This window comes from Lissotriton helveticus, chromosome 11, assembly GCF_964261635.1.
Source record: "Lissotriton helveticus chromosome 11, aLisHel1.1, whole genome shotgun sequence".
NCBI lineage: Eukaryota > Metazoa > Chordata > Amphibia > Caudata > Salamandridae > Lissotriton > Lissotriton helveticus.
In genome coordinates this window covers 1,127,973,951-1,127,986,512 of record NC_136072.1, presented here as the reverse complement: position 1 = coordinate 1,127,986,512, position 12,562 = coordinate 1,127,973,951, and positions in this window count along the sequence as shown.

The window sequence follows — 12,562 nt, the reverse complement described above, 5'->3', positions numbered from 1 at the left end:
TTCTGTATCTTTTGTTGGGAGGGAGATAGAGTTGTGAGTGGGAGTGGGGAGGGGGCAGGGAAGGGAGAGGTGTCTGCCGTGGGGGGGATGGGGGGGGTGGATAAACTCTGAGTGATGGTGTGTGCAGATGTAGGCGTGTTGTGGGTGGGAGTTGTTGTGTCAGGTGTGAGACTCGTGGGTGGGGGTGGAGAGGGAGATGGGGAGTGAGAGGTGTCTGTCATGGGGGGATGGGAGTGGGGGGTGGATAAACTTTGGGCGGTGGCTTGTTCAGATGGTGGTGTGTTGTGGGTGGGGGATGTTCTGTCCGGGGGGAGAGGGATGGAGGGGGTGTGGGTGGGGATAAGAAGGGTCATGTTAGAGGGGCTGCTAGTATATGCACTGGATATATTTGTGACTGTCCTTGGGGAGTGGGGAGCGTTAACAGCAGGTGGGCCATTTACTGGGGCGCTGGGGGTAGAAGTGTAGTAGGTGGTGGCTGCGACGTCAGGGGTGCTAGTGCTGGCGGAGTTCTGTGTAGGGGTCCGCAGCTTGGAGAGGTGCTCTTTGAACTTGGGGAACAGGTTGTCTAGTAAATCCAGGTTCTTGTCCGTGGATTGGATTAGGACAATCCCGTTATTGTAGATAGTAATGGTAGACCTGCCAGGGAAGAGGTGGGAAGGTGTGATGGTGAGAATTAAGCCATGAGTTGTTTTCCTGGTGGTGGAGACTGTGAGTAGGGATAGGAAAGTTTTTCTCCATTGGGCTCTGCGTGAGGTGTGGAAGATGATATCAGTATTCAGAGCTCCATTGCCCGATGAGAAGTAAGTGTCGGCAAAGGGTGTTTCAGGGTGCGACCTCAAGAAGTTGTGTTTAAAACGTTTAGTGGCATTTTTGGAGAGAGGAGTGGAGGGGTAGTTAATTCTAAAAGTGTGCTTGCCGTTGAGCTCCATTTTGGAGTTAGGTGTAGGAAGCAGGACGATAGTACAAACTGTCAGCCGCTAGTTACAGGGCCAAGGACGACGCTAGTGAGTGATCAAAGATATAAGGAGTAGAAGTCGGTGTGCTCCCCGAACAGACAGTGCGTAGGTGCATCTTACCACATGTATCCTATATACGAGGTAGCAGTCGGCTTACACCGTGAAACCAACTATGAGAGGTAGGACCGATTAGGTGGAAGCCAAGTTACATATTAGAATGTACGAGGTAACAGCAGTGTAGTCTAGGCGTAGAAAGTGGCTGTGTGCAGCTTACATGACAGAGCGAGTTGAATGAGGTAGTAATAATCAGTGCAATAACGTGATGTAGCTTACATCGAAAAACCAACAAATAAATAAATGCGGTAGCGGACAGTGAATGATGGGGATAGAGGTGAGATATGTGCAGCTTGCCGCATATAAAATACAGGCTAAAATAGGGCTAAACTACTAATGAGTTACTGCATCCCATAAATGTGCATACAAACTGCAGCAATAACAGATATAACACTAGAATATACGATAGTAATGTGATAGCAATGCATACAATGTAGGAAGCCAGTAATAATAAAATAAAATAAAATAAAAATAAAATAGAAACTGCAGTAAAGGCAATGACTAGTCCATGATGGCCGCTGAGTAGAGAGAGAGGTCAGTCTAAAATGGCCGCCAGATAGGTCTGGAGACGCTAGTCCTTTTTTGTTGTTATTGCTTGGAGCAAGGAGGAGAGGATCGATTAGTCCTCTTTTGGTTGTTACTGATATCCGAGCAGGGAAGAGTAGTTTCAGAGTCTATTCGGCCGGCGCAGGAACTTGCATACCAAGGGGAGTCTTATCTCAGTTTTTTATTATCTTAAGAGGGGCTGCTGAGGGGCCTCGTGGGCTCAGGCGGTACAGGAGGGGATTAGGTGCTCAGTTTATGACCCCCGCCATTTTGAACAACAGAGGTTTTGTAAAACAAAACGAGTGGGGCAGAATGTGCACATTTCCAATAAAACGCGTGGGGCAAAGCAAATACCTTTTTTAGCTGTCGCTTCGGCAAAGACGATCTTCGCTAGCGTTTGCAGACCAGTCGGTCTGTCTGTTCCTAATGCAGCTGGGTGTTGGATACAAAGGGGGGGAGGGGGGGAACGACCATCCACCCTACAGCAAGGCGTCAGCTTCCTCTGGTGTCCTGGTGGCCGCAGGCAGGGGACGAACAGCCAGGCGAGCAGTTTGCCAGTTTCCTCCAATATGTGTCTTGTTGTTGTTGTGAACTAATCTCATAACAAACCTCCCCCCTTGACTACCTGCACAATGATCCATGGCCGACTGTATGACCTCTGTGCTTGATAGTGATTCCAGGTACCCCTGACCGACTGTATGTCCTCCGTGCTTTAGTCTTGGGGACCTCCGTGCTTTAGTCTTTGGGACTGTATCAGTCCTACACCTCTGCCCTGGTGGCATCTGGGTCTTTCACTGAGCAATTAGAACAGTTTTTGTTATACTCTGTGTCTGATCTCCGACAGTCTCACTACTGCAGACTATGACCTCTGTGCTTGATGGTGGTTCCAGGTGCCCTTGACCAACTATATTGACTCTGCTCGAAAGTGTTTCCAGGTGCCCTTGAACGACTGTATGACCTCTGAGCTTGATAGTGGTTCCAGGTGCCCTTGGCCGACTGTGACCTCTACTTGACAGTGGTTCCAGGTGCCCATGGCCGACTGTGACCTCTACTTGACAGTGGTTCCATGTGCCTTTGAACGACTGTATGACCTCTGAGCTTGATAGTGGTTCCAGGTGCCCTTGGACGACTGTGACCTCTACTTGACAGTGGTTCCAGGTGCCCATGGCCGACTGTGACCTCTACTTGACAGTGGTTCCATGTGCCTTTGAACGACTGTATGACCTCTGAGCTTGATAGTGGTTCCAGGTGCCCTTGGACGACTGTGACCTCTACTTGACAGTGGTTCCAGGTGCCCATGGCCGACTGTGACCTCTACTTGACAGTGGTTCCAGGTGCCCATGGCCGACTGTATGACCTCTGAGCTTGATAGTGGTTCCAGGTGCCCTTGGCCGACTGTGACCTCTACTTGACAGTGGTTCCATGTGCCTTTGAACGACTGTATGACCTCTGAGCTTGATAGTGGTTCCAGGTGCCCTTGGCCGACTGTGACCTCTACTTGACAGTGGTTCCAGGTGCCCATGGCCGACTGTGACCTCTACTTGACAGTGGTTCCAGGTGCCCATGGCCGACTGTGACCTCTACTTGACAGTGGTTCCAGGTGCCCATGGCCGACTGTATGACCTCTGTGCTTGATAGTGGTTCGAAGTGTCCTTGACTGACTGTATGACCTCTGTGCTTGTTAGTGGTTCCAGGTGCCACTCATTCTAGATAACAGCTCTGAGAGGAGAATGGTGTTTCCTTCTCCAGGTCTACTTTCATGCCTCCACAACAGAACCCATCAGAGCACCTTAAAATCCTTTATTTCAAAATTAAGTACACCGCAAAAAAATAATCAGTCATTGAACAAAAACAACTGGTAACTTTCAGTGGTTTTATGCGTTTGAGCCACACACGCAAGTCAGTTTTTTTCCAGTAAACACAATATTGCATTTATTTATTCTTGCTTGCTTTTGTTTTATAATATTCTGCTTTGGGAAGAGTCCACTTCTGTTATTTGAAATGGAGTGTATTGAAAATAAGTTAGTGTTCAAAAGCCTTGCAGTTTCTGGAGCTCTGCAGACCCTGCAGTACTTATGTGATCACATCTGTTCCTGTGGGGATGGTGAGAAGCTGTGCTATCCACTTTGTGTCTGATTGGCAGATGTCACTGGTTTTTTTAAATTAGGGAAGATCACTTGGTTGATGAAACTGTTAGAAACTTAAGCTCGGTTAATTAACAATACTTTTACAAATTTATCTTCAGGAAAAGAAAATATGAAGGCAGAAACGATAAAATTATATAACTGATTAACGTTGAACATTTCCCCATTGGTGTTATGATTGAATCAAGCTGACGAAGAATGAATTGCCACGCCCAGCTGCTGCTACAGCTTGTGGACATTTAAAAATGTCTCTAGCACATTTAAAATGTACAGTTTCGGTGCATCATCACTATTATTTTGTACTTTAGTTGAGAATGCAAAGTTGATTTGGACCCTCAGGTCCAGCATCCATCTGAAGCTCAACCCCGCTCAACCCCGCTAAAACCCGGTGCCTGCCGTTCACCAAGAACAAGGAACAACCTAACACGATGAACCTGGACACTCCATGCCAAGCCCTTTGGATTCATCCTAGGCTCTGAGCACAGGCTCTGGGATTACACTGCCTGGTACTAGCTCTCCTAAAGAAAGTGAAAGCAGAAAGCATCCTCCTAGGAAGGCAATTCAGGACTGTCTTCCAAACCCTTGAATCTGGTTGGTGGTGCACCCTTTTCAGTGTCCTCCCAGACTCCACCCTAGCCCTAGCTCCTCAGAGCCTTCTTTATCAAAGGCATGAAAATATATGTCTTAATCTCTCACTCAGATGACATTCCAGGGGCTCCCCTTGCCATCAGCTCCAGCTGCATCCTCATCACTTCCTACCAGAGTTTCAGTGAGTTTGGCTGGAAAGCTCCCATCTCCGGTCACTGTTGGCACGCCTGCAGCCAGGACACCCTCAAGTGGATTGCAAGTGTATGGTGGGATTTTGGGAAGCCACATCTTTGGGAGCACTTCATCCCAGCACTGTGATAATCCACCCCTGCTCTCAGAACCCAACTACCTCTCCAGTCACTCATTGATTGCATTTTTACCATTGACCCTGTATAGCTCTCCAAAACCTTTCAACATTTGTGCTCTACAGATACCACACACATACAAGTACTACTGCACTGTCTGTATTGGCACATTCTTTATTTCAAAGTTGATCTACCATTACACATTGCTGATGCAGTTTGGCTAGGAAGTGAGGCAGTGCTTTATTTGAGCCTGTGGTTTCCGGGGCTCGGTACTGGCACTTAATTGCCAACACTGGCTTTTGTGACAGTCTGCCACAAGGTGGCGCTGTCTGACTAATTTAGAGATAACAACAGCAAATTATTAGTTAAATACACATTAAAAACCGCGGCAGCTCCTCCGGTATGGTGGAGTGTAGTTGTCTCCCTGCTAGCAGCTCCAAAACTCGAAAAATAAAACGATAATACCACAGGTTTATAATCATTTTATTTTTCAGCACGAATGAGTGCTGGGGCGGGGCAGATGACGACAGGCTGTGAGGCTGGAGGGGGTGGTTGCGCAGCACTGTTGTCAGTGCGCATGTGGGATTGACCGGCCATCCAAACGCACATGTGCACTGCCCTATCTCCAACCCCAGCACAAGCTATTCTTATAGTTTTGGGGGCCTGAAATAGTCTGAATTGTCACACTTGTGGGAGTGTGATGGTTAATAGTTGTGGTGTTACTTTCATTGGCAGAGCTGGCAGGTGCAATGTGTTGTGCAAGATGCAGTGGCCTCCTGACGAGGACCCTGGCACTTATGTTTTTTAAATACAAATTAAGCACTGAAATGAGCAATGCTTAGCAGCCGAAACGCATCTGCAGGCTGTTTTTGTAGGTCAGCTTTGAAATAAAGAAGCACACTGGCACCTGGTGTGAGCACATTTGCTGTTACAAAGTAGCAGTTACTTTGCAAAAGTTTAACCAGGTTCGCTCACGAATGGGTCCGAAGATGTGCAAATGAGGAGAAAGAAAGTGTGTATAAAGATATATGTGTACCTACAGTGCACTGCTGCAACTGGTGTGACCTTTGCATGCTGTTATCTCACCCTTGAAATGCTAGTCAGCAGTCTACAGCCCAGTGTGCATATTTTCATGGCCACTGACCAGACTTTGAACTGGTGCTCGTGATGGCCAGTTCTGCTCCAGTGGTCCCCAGTAATCCATTTTCAATGTTGCTAACTTCCTGGGTTAATTTGGAACAGGGCCCAGCGCCTCCAGTCTTCCACCAGAGACACTTCATCTCCCGGGTCATGATTGTGTGTGCCTTGCTGCAGCCCAAGTGAATACAGCTCTGTTGACTTGATCTTGTTGACAGGGTTTTCAAGTGCATCGTATTGTTCTGAGTATTTGTGTAATGTAAATTTAAAGCCCTATAAAAAAGGCATTGAAAAAAAGCCAGAAATTTGCTGCCCGGAGATTACCCCTCCCTTTGCCACAAATCTGGTTGAATTTGGAACGAATTCCAAGTCTTCTTCTGGGTACATCACTACTTCTATGTGTAATTATTGCAGGTGTACAATTTACCATGCATAAAGATGATGCAGTATTCTTTTCTCCAACAGGGGTGGGTGGTTCTTTCCATTTCCACCCAGCAAATGCTGATGCTCCTGCCCTCAGCAGGAGTAAATCTTCCTGTGTTATCACCAAGGTGGGAACAAGATGAAGATTGTTGGTCAGTATGCACAAACTCACACTTTTCTTCATCAAGTGAAAGCACCAAAGAATGCCCACAGCTTTGCTAATCTGGAAATGAAATGGACTGAAGATCCATGTCCACAAATCCCATTTGCACTGGTAAAACTGCACCATCCCAATTCTTTCAGGCAGCACTGAAGTATTGTCCTTACGAATGAGTTTTTTGAACTTGGTGCTTTTTAAAACTTTTTTGAATGTCCCTCTCACATATGAGCGCAAGGGAGTGTGGCACGCATTTGTGAAAGAAGACTTTTAGAACAATGTAAGTTCTCACAAGAATTCCCCCTGCCCCCTCAACCACAGAGATGGCACTTCAGTGTCAGAGTACCAGCAGGTTGCAGGAGAACTTTATGGAAATCCTGGAATGGATTTTTTTTTTTGCAGAGTTTTATATAGCGCAAACTAGACCCGAACCGAAATCAGAGCGCTTTGCATATTTTCCAGTTACGTTACATGAGGACACACTTTAATTTTTAGGCACGGGGAGATTAAGTGATTTGCCCAGAATCACAGGAGGTTTTGGCGTCGTTACTGAGACTCGAACCCAGATCCCCAGGTCCGAGGTCGAGGCGAGCGCTCTAGCCGTTAGGCCAACTCCTCTTACTTCCTCATTAATAGCCCAGAGGCCGGTAAATGAATGTGCCTGTGAGATATCTAATGCAGAAATGGGCGGTTGCTTCAGGTTTACGCTTGATCCAGCCCTTGGTTTCCTTTTGCAGTCTATGGGAAACCAGGGGACTCATGCCAATGGTATACTGTGTGTCCATTCCTTGGTTTTCATTTAAACACCAGTGCGTTCTGGGAGTTGCAGTCTTGATTTGCTTTTAAATGAAAGCATTGGTCAGATATGCCTTAAATCAATGGTGGTCCAGTCACAATGAGGCATGTGGTTAACTTTGCGTTCCACAGAGCACTCCAGGTCCATATCTGTGCAGCTTATCCAGTCCAAGTCTTTTCTTGGCATTCTGGGATTTGTAGTTGTGTTAATGCTTTTATAAAATGAGGATAACCTGTCCGAGAATGCAAAGACCGACACTCCTTTATTCCACTGCGTGCAAGTCAGAAGTCAACATTCTAAGCCTGCCTTCAACTGATCCCTACAGCGCTTACGTCACAGGCCTACGGTGTACAGTGGGAACCAGAAGAGTTCCAGTGTTCTTTTATTACAGGACACTGCAGTTTGTTGAGCTGCTCGTTCATAGACCTAGGAAACTCCAAAGCTCTATTTCCAGCAACCGTAGTTTTGTTTATTCTGTTGTACATCCAAGGCTACAGTAACCAGGAGGTATAGGAGTCCATTGCAGTGCAAATTTCATGGGACAACTGGAATTCTCTCCCAGGAGACTGCAAAAAGGATCTTACTCAATGAGAAAGACTGTGGAAAAGCACGGTTTTATGATCCTGGCAAATCAATTGTCATTAAAAAAAGTGCAGCGTTATCACAGTGTCGAAATACAAGTGTGCCTTTCTGTTTTCCTAATGTTTTATCATTATAAAACGTAGTAAACGATTCAGGCTAAACATTCCTTGCCCTTCTTCAAAGAATGTAACCCGCATTTTTAGGGAGGGGAAGACATCAAGTCTTAGTGATTTTTTAGGTTTGACATGTAATATCAGTTAGGCAATTTGTGTCAAAGCAGGGAGTCAGACTTCCACTGTTCAGATCAGAACCCACAGATAACAGCTGTGAAGTGCCTCAGTGATCCTCACGAAACCCAACCCGCTTCAACATATACATGGCCCCGTTTGCAGCAGTCATCAGAAACCACAGACTCAACATTGTCTCACCCAGCGGATTCTTTCCCTCACGGACAAACCCAGAGCCGCCAAGAGCAACTTCCACGATGGGATGAAGGCCATCACCACCTGGATGAAGGACAGCTGCCTCAAGCTCAACTCAGACAAGATTGAAGTCCCAATCCTGGGGTCCTGCCCCTCCACCTGGGACAACTATGGTGGCCTGCAGCGGTCTGAATCCTCCCCCACACCCACGGACCACACATGAAACCTCAGCAGCATTGTGGACTCTTCACTCTCAATGAACTGCCAAATCAACGCAGTCACACCCGCCTGCTTCCACGTGCTCTGCCACCTTCGTAAGATCTTCAAATGGATCCCCTCCGAGTCCAGGAAAACGGTCTCCAATACGATTTTCAGCAGCAGACTCGACTACGGCAACGCGCTCTACGCTGGCACCACCCAGAAACTCCAAAAGAAACTGCAGACCATTCAGAGTGCCTCCGCCAGACTTGAATTTCCCACGCCACAACCACATCGCCAGCCACCTGAGACCTTCACCGGCTACCTGTCAACAAGAGAATCACCTTGAAGCTTCTCATACACACATACAAAGCCCTCTACCATGCCAGACCTGCATATCTCAACCACCGCCTCTCCTTCTACACCCCCAGCAGACATCTCTGCTCCACCCAACTGGCCATGGCCTCTGTCCCAGAGATCCGCAAGACCATGGCTGGAGGAATATCCTTCTACCTCGCTGCGAAGACCTAGAGCTCCCTGCCTCTGAGCCTCAGGCAATCACCCTTGCTGCTACAATTCAGGAAGGACCTCAAGACCTGGCTCTTTGACTGAACCGCAGACCCTTTTGGCTTGGTTTTTGTTTCAGAAGCATTCTGGTTGACACCTGGCCTGGTGTGCAGGTGACAGTTCAAACAAAAATATATTACACACATTTACGACTAAAAGCAAGCAATTTTATTTCCTAAAACCGGTATAGTTCTGCTAGTGACTTAAATTTTGCAAATGATTTTTGTAGTTTAAGGTAAATGCTGGACAATACATTTGACGTATCTTCTTGGTTCACCTCACCATGTGCTTGGCCTACGGAGGGTTATGATCTGGCTGGGGAGGGGCTGTATGGTGCACTCCTTGGTGAAGTGCAGCTGGAGCAGTGTGTCTGAGGCTGGACTGTGGCCCTGAGGGGTAAATGAAAGCCGTCAAGTAAATATCCTTACATGTAAATGCCAGCGTTCAATGAGCAGCCTCGACTATGGGTGCTGAGTAGGGTCAATCATATTCCTGGGACTTGTTTTGGAATGAGTGGCGACCAGGGCTTTAAGTGCGCCAACCCGACTGGTATTTTGCTGCTTCGGTCATTGCCTCCAGATCTATGATACAAAAAGTAATATTAAAACCTACAACAAGCCAGTACTATTGGGTTTGTCAATGGTTGTTAGTTGCGTAAGATAAATAGGCAACAACTCCTACTTTGTTGTATATAACATTGAAAATGATTCAGTTCTGAAATGATGAGACTGTGCAAGAACTATAACGAGTCTCTTTGAAGTTACATTCCAGTGAAGGATGGTACTGCTACAGAGTTAAGATTTTATTTCTCATCCTGAAGGTGAGGGCAAAAACTGAGAACCCGATAGGGACCCGTCTCAGTACCTGCTTTTTAAAACTACTGGTGATGAGCACTGGCAGGCCCGGCCCTCTTAAAACACAGCTTCATTACATACAGTCCAATGACCCAGCGAGAGGGAGGTTTGGGAGCACACACTTCAAGGCATGCTACCTGGCAGCCCAGGTACAGTGGTTCTTTAGATGGCTGACGGGATTGGACAGGCCGGCCTAGGAGCGATTAACCAAACACACTGTGAGTGAGCACTCGTAGCGTCTCTGCTGGGTACATGGGTTAAAAAGGCTGGCCACCAAAGCTTTTTAAGATTGCTGTACGCTGTTGGAGCAGAGTGAGAGCCTGACTGACCAGCGCCTTTTATATACGCTTTGGCCCTTTCACTGGTAAGCTTACCAATACCACTGGAAGGGTATCTCACCTCTAGAAAGTTAGAAGAATGGAGTACAGAAGGATTAATCCCATGGGAGACTGCAGAGGGCGTGTTTAGGAGCGTTACGTTGATGGTGGAAGAAAACTCGCTCCCAGACTCACCATTGACTACAACAGCATGACACAGTTGGGGAAGACGACCTTGAGGAACCACCAACACATAAAGTCCTACAGATCCTACTCACCGCAGACACTGGGTGGAAGCTGTAATCCTTGATCGATACATCGCTCCTACAGAAACTCTTTATTCCAGGCACTGGGTGGAAGCTGTAATCCTGGATCGATAAATCGCTCCTACAGAAACTCTTTATTCCAGGCACTGGGTGGAAGCTGTAATCCTTGATCGATACATCGCTCCTACAGAAACTCTTTATTCCAGGCACTGGGTGGAAGCTGTAATCCTGGATCGATAAATCGCTCCTACAGAAACTCTTTATTCCAGGCACTGGGTGGAAGCTGTAATCCTGGATCGATAAATCGCTCCTACAGAAACTCTTTATTCCAGGCACTGGGTGGAAGCTGTAATCCTGGATCGCTAAATCGCTCCTACAGAAACTCTTTATTCCAGGCACTGGGTGGAAGCTGTAATCCTGGATCGATAAATCGCTCCTACAGAAACTCTTTATTCCAGGCACTGGGTGAAAGGTGGTATCCTTGATCGATAAATCACACCTACACAACTACCTTATCACAGGCACTGGGTGGAAGGTGGTATCCTTGATCGATAAATCACACCTACACAACTACCTTATCACAGGCACTGGGTGGAAGGTGGTATCCTTGATCGATAAATCACACCTACACAACTACCTTATCACAGGCACTGGGTGGAAAGTGGTATCCTTGATCGATAAATCACACCTACACAACTACCTTATCACAGGCACTGGGTGGAAGGTGGTATCCTTGATCGATAAATCACACCTACACAACTACCTTATCACAGGCACTGGGTGGAAGGTGGTATCCTTGATCGATAAATCACACCTACACAACTACCTTATCACAGGCACTGGGTGGAAAGTGGTATCCTTGATCGATAAATCACACCTACACAACTACCTTATCACAGGCACTGGGTGGAAAGTGGTATCCTTGATCGATAAATCACACCTACACAACTACCTTATCACAGGCACTGGGTGGAAGGTGGTATCCTTGATCGATAAATCACACCTACACAACTACCTTATCACAGGCACTGGGTGGAAGGTGGTATCCTTGATCGATAAATCACACCTACACAACTACCTTATCACAGGCACTGGGTGGAAAGTGGTATCCTTGATCGATAAATCACACCTACACAACTACCTTATCACAGGCACTGGGTGGAAGGTGGTATCCTGGATTGATAAATCGATCCTATTGATCCTCCTCACCGCCAACACTGGGTGGAAGCTGGTAGCCTGGATTGATAAATCACTCCTACAGAACCTCCTCACCTGCAGTCACTGGGTGAAAGCAGGTATCCTTGATCGATAAATTGCTCCGACACAACTACCTTATAGCAGGCCTTGGGTGGAAGCTGGTATCTTGGATCTGTCAATCACGTTTAGATCCTGAGAGCTACTTGGGAGGGAACCCTAAATAAATCACTTAGGGATACAGAGGAGGTGCAGGTGTTGGAGCACCTGCGCAAGGTTTACAGAAATGAAAGATTCAAAATGTACAATTTAATTTCCTACAGAACACCTACTTTAACCACAAAGCTTAATTTATTTATTTTAATTTATTTTTATTAACTTTGCTCAAATGACCATAGTTTACAGAAATCACTTTTGTTTTGAACATGGTGAGGTTTCAGCATCACAGTGATAATATGTGAGAGAAGTACAAGGCTGTATACGACAGTGACTCCAAGGGCACAAATTTGCAACAAGACATATTCTCAAGTCCCATGCAGAAGCCCGATTCATCAGTCCCACCCCCTACTCCATCAAGGTGCAGCTGATACATATCACTCCCCCCAACATCAATATATGCTGTTTCCATGGTGCCCATATATTCTCCCATTTTTTTTACCACCCCCCTACTTTTATACAGTTTCTTCAGCTTGTTGGCCCCAGTGGAGGTCTTCTTCCCACTCTCCCAGCGACGGTGGTAGAGGAGCTCCCCACCCTCTAGCAATGTTTCTTTTGGCAATCCCTGCTGTAAGTGCCAATCATAATTCTACATGCCTGGGCCAATCGAAGTCTCCTCGAATCATCAGGAGAAGCCATTTAGCGTCCATTGGAACCGTCACACCTAACACCCTAGACATTACATCTGTGGCTTTTTGCTAACACCAGGCAATTTCCTGGCACTCCAATAGAATGTGAAAGAAAGTCCCTTCCTGCACCCCTGGCGCACAGCACTGTTAG